This window comes from Lissotriton vulgaris, chromosome 7 (genome assembly GCF_964263255.1).
Source record: "Lissotriton vulgaris chromosome 7, aLisVul1.2, whole genome shotgun sequence".
NCBI classification, from domain to species: Eukaryota; Metazoa; Chordata; class Amphibia; order Caudata; family Salamandridae; genus Lissotriton; species Lissotriton vulgaris.
In genome coordinates, this window is record NC_141695.1 from 1493429403 (window position 1) to 1493433847 (window position 4445).

General features: G+C 44.5%; 1 pseudogene; it reads left to right on the top strand.

Moving 5' to 3' along the window:
• Positions 1 to 3387: 3387 nt before the first annotated feature.
• On the top strand, positions 3388 to 4175 carry LOC147705861 (28S ribosomal RNA; annotated as a pseudogene; the record flags this gene model as incomplete).
• Between the last annotated feature and the right edge of the window lie 270 nt (positions 4176 to 4445).

The window sequence follows — 4445 nt, forward strand, 5'->3', positions numbered from 1 at the left end:
ATACCAAATCGGTAAAATTCTATATTTTCAAAAATTACCTACATCTAGCCCTACATTTCTAATGCAGGTCTCTGGCCACTCCTCTGATACTATTATTTGGCCGAGGTTACAACCCCTTGAGACATACACCACTACATCTCTGCTATCTGGATATAATGTAACGTTTGAGCGTGCATTACCTCGTCATCCACTTCCTCGTCCTTATACTTTACTTCAGTAAGGAGAATCTGCCTTCTTGAGACTGGCACCATTTGCAAAAGTCTTTTGACATTTTTAAATTCAGTCGTTTTCTCTCCACCACAGTGCTTCCTAAACGTTTTAGAACCACAACCCATGTTTTAGTAGGACAAACTTTTGCAACCCACCTAGCATTGGTGGACATGGGGCGGGTGATTTTATGAAAAGCGTGTATGGTAGCGCATGGTCCTTTACAGACTGAACATTTTTCATTGAAATGGTCACTACCTTTGCCAAGACATACAGTGTTACTGATAAATCTATATTACACACAAATGACAGTGCGCGGAAATCACGTTTTGAATATTTATTATTTGTGCACCACTAAGTATCTTAGTTTTTTCTGATTCCCCCCTGAGATATGCCCCGAGCACCGATGCAGTGAAAATCAACTGAGCCCATCGGCTCATTTCACTTTTCAAGGAGAGACGTTTCCATGGCATCCTGACCAAGTTCCTGGAAGAAGATCGTATCTTTGACATAAGCCAAAATGGTTTTAGGCCAGCGCAAAGCACGGAATCCAAGCAACTTTGCACGCAGATCATCAGTCCTGAGCCTGCTTGACTTGAACGTCGCCTTTGATACGGTGTCTCACAAAAGTTCGCTTGAGCATTACAGGACATTGGCTTGGGAGGGGCTGCACTGTCCTAATTCACCTCGTTCCCATCTAAGCACTCTCACGAGGTGCAGATTGGAGCTGTGCTTCTATAGAGCTGCAGACACTTTAAACATGCCATTTTCACAGTGGAATTCCCTGTTAAATCAGTGTACATTGATTTAAGGCTGAAAAGGAATGATTACGAGTAAAATAAAGTGCCGCAATAATGCCGCTAAATTTTCATTTCTGTGCTGCTATATTTCCATTTTTGTGCCGCAAAATTTGCAAATCTATGCCGCAATATCCTGGGGGGTCTGATTAGGATAAAAAGACATAATAAAATTCTGGAATTGCTCATTAATAGAGCAAAAAGGTGTGGTTAGAAACTCATGTTAAGAATAATCAAGGTGAACTACGAAAACCAGATGTAGTGTTTACCAAAAATGTTACAGCTGTAGTGATTGATGTTTCAATTCATTATGAAAACCCACAGAATTCCCTTGAATTAGCGTTTGAGGGTAAAATGAAATACATGGCTTTATCGTTGGATGTTGTAGTATTTGGCCTCAAGGTAATGATGTTGTTGTGGCTGATCTAGGTCTGCAAATGTCATTCCCATTCAAAGAAAAATGTTTGCCTAACTACTTTAATGGACACTCTTTAAATGTGCCAAGTATTCATGGACAACTGAGTATCAAGCTTATACTGAGATGAACACTTTCTTGCAGCACACATGTCACCCTTATGAAACATATTGTTTTAACATATTAGTCTATAGTTGACAAAAGATTTATTATAGATGTGAATTTTATAGATGTGAATTTTTTGAATTTTATAGATGTGTATTTTCTAGTTAGATGTGCAATTTGTAGATGTGTATTTTTATAGATGTGTGCTTATAACAATTTAGATATAATTGTGTACATCATACTTATTGAAATGTCTTGAATGATGAATAGGTCTCAAATAATGTCATACACATAATTACCACACATTGATTATTGATGTCTTGCTAATCATACTTTATGTCACGGTTGCCACTCCTCGGGGTCGGAACAATGCTCGAATGGGGTCCACCTCCAGAGGTCCCTGCACTCTGACTATCAGTAACATCCAGAGCACAAAGGCAGTCAGGCAAGGGAAAGTTAGGGGTAGGAGCAGCAGGGATAGGGACTGTAACAAAAGAGGACATACGTTATTCCACAACTCACTTCTTTCCTATTCTATCTCAGTAATTGTTCTTTGACCCTCACCTGATAATGTTCAGGAGGCGACCCCTTCCCTCTGCTGAATCCTTCTCTTGCTAAGGAACGGAAAAAACAATTAGCGCCCTTTCCGTCTACACTATGTGTCATGTATTCACATTTGCATTTCTCACAACCCAATACACACTCACCCGGTGCCAAGAGATGGATATTGAAAGAGTAATTCCTCAAAGTCTCTGTAAATTAATTTCTCTCCTTTCCCCCCTAAGTAAATGCGGACAGTGTGTCTCTGCTTCAAGAAAAAACAAAGATAGCCTACCGGCTCTTCCTGGGTAATTCGGGAATGTAATTCAAATAGCACAAATGAAAATGTATGATTTATTCCCATACAAGTTCCAGGATGGTGAAATCCAACGGCTCCTGACTCTGGAATAATCCGATACACTCAGCCGAGTGAATCTCCAAGAGTTCCCCCGGGGAGCGCGGAGGGTGAAATCCGGCGTCTCCAAAAGACACCCCAAAGAGAAACAGAAATGCTTGAGGACGCAGAGGGAGCAATCCAGCGTCTCACGTGTCTCGCAATGACCTTCTGAAAGCAGCACCAGCCGGTGATTGCTATGACCGCTCCGAGCGTTTACCGAGAGAGGCGCGGAGGGGGCAATCCTAGCGTCTCCAGCGACTCATCCCGAAGACATGCCAACAAACGTAAGAGCGCGGAGGGGGCAATCCGGGCGTCTCACGGGAAAAAAGTACCGGCCGGTAACTGCCTTTACAACTTTGGTTCCAATGAACAGAACACAACCTGCTCCGCAGCCACGAAGCAGGCGAACAACACTTCCCCAGTAGCTCCGCGGGGACAGGACGTTCGCAGCATCTGACACTTAAAGGACAAATCACGTGCACTGATCGCTGTCTCCCATAGGGCTTTATGCCTGTCGTGATCCGTCTCATTCCACGCTAGGCATTCTGGGAGATGTAGTCAATCATTCGGGCAGGCACCTCTGTCAGACCCTGACACTTTAATTTCTCAGGACTGTTTGTAGACAATTTTAAATTGTTGGAATAGTACTGCAGGGTGTACTATCTCTGGCCTATAGGTGATCCCTACTCCAGTGAGGACAGCGTTCAGTGTGGCTGTACTCCGGAGCAAAAGAATGTTGTATTGTTGGAGCAAAACTGATTTGAAGCTGATAGGCAGCATGATAACCCAGAATGAGCCACCGCGAGGTGGTACAGAAATAGCCATATGCCTCGTCATCTAGTTAGTGATGTGCATGAATGGATGAACGAGATTCCCACTGTCCCCACCTACTATCTAGCAAAACCACAGCCAAGGGAACGGGCTGGCAGAAACAGCGGGGAAAGAAGTCCCCATTGAGCTTGACTCTAGTCTGGTACTGTGAAGAGACATGAGAGGTGTAGGATAAGTGGGAGCCCTTGGGCCACATCTGAAATACCACTACTCTTATTGTTTTTTCACTTACCCGGTGAGGCGAGGGCGAGCCCCATGGGGCTCTTGTTTCTGGCTCCAAGCACCCACCGCCTACTGGGCGTGACCCGCTCCGGGGACAGTGGCAGGTGAGGAGTTTGACTGGGGCGGTACACCTGTCAAATGATATTGCATGTATCCTAAGGCGAACTCAGGGAGGACAGAAACCTCCCGCGGAGCAGAAGGGAAAAATCTCGCTTGATCTCAATTTTCAGTATGAAAACAGACCATGAAAGCGGGGCCTCACGATCCTTCTGACTTTTTGGGTTTCAAGCAGGAGGTGTCGGAAAAGTTACCACAGGAATAACTGGCTTTTGGCGGCCAAGCGTTCATAGCGACGTCGCTTTTTGATCCTGTGATGTCGGCTCTTACTATCATTGTGAGACAGAATTCACCAAGTGTTTTCGATTGTTCACCCACTAATAGGGAACGTGAGCTGCGTTTAGACCATTGTCAGACAATTTAGTTTTACCATACTGATGATGTGTTGTTGCAATAGTAACCCTGCTCAGTACGAGAGGAACCGCAGGTTCAGACATTTGGTGTATGTGATTGGCTGAGGAGCCAATGGGGTGAAGCTACCATCTGTGGGATTATGACTGAATGCCTCTTAGTCAGAATGCTCCTAAACAGTAATGATACCGCAGTGCCCTGGAGCCTCGGTTGGCCTGGGATAGCCGGCCTCCCTTGGTGCAGATAGGACTAGCTAAGCCAATGTTTAAAGAACTTGCTGCAGAATGGCAAAAGGCTGTATCACTTTTCTACCTCAGTATGGACAGCGCCGTGTTAATCCAAAGGTAAAACGTTCTACTAAAACACAGACATTTGAGGTGAGTTTAGCCTGTGGGCTAACAGACTGTTGGACTCTTGTTTGGTCACCAAGCAAAGTCTGCGAACTCTGAGAGTAGTTTGCATG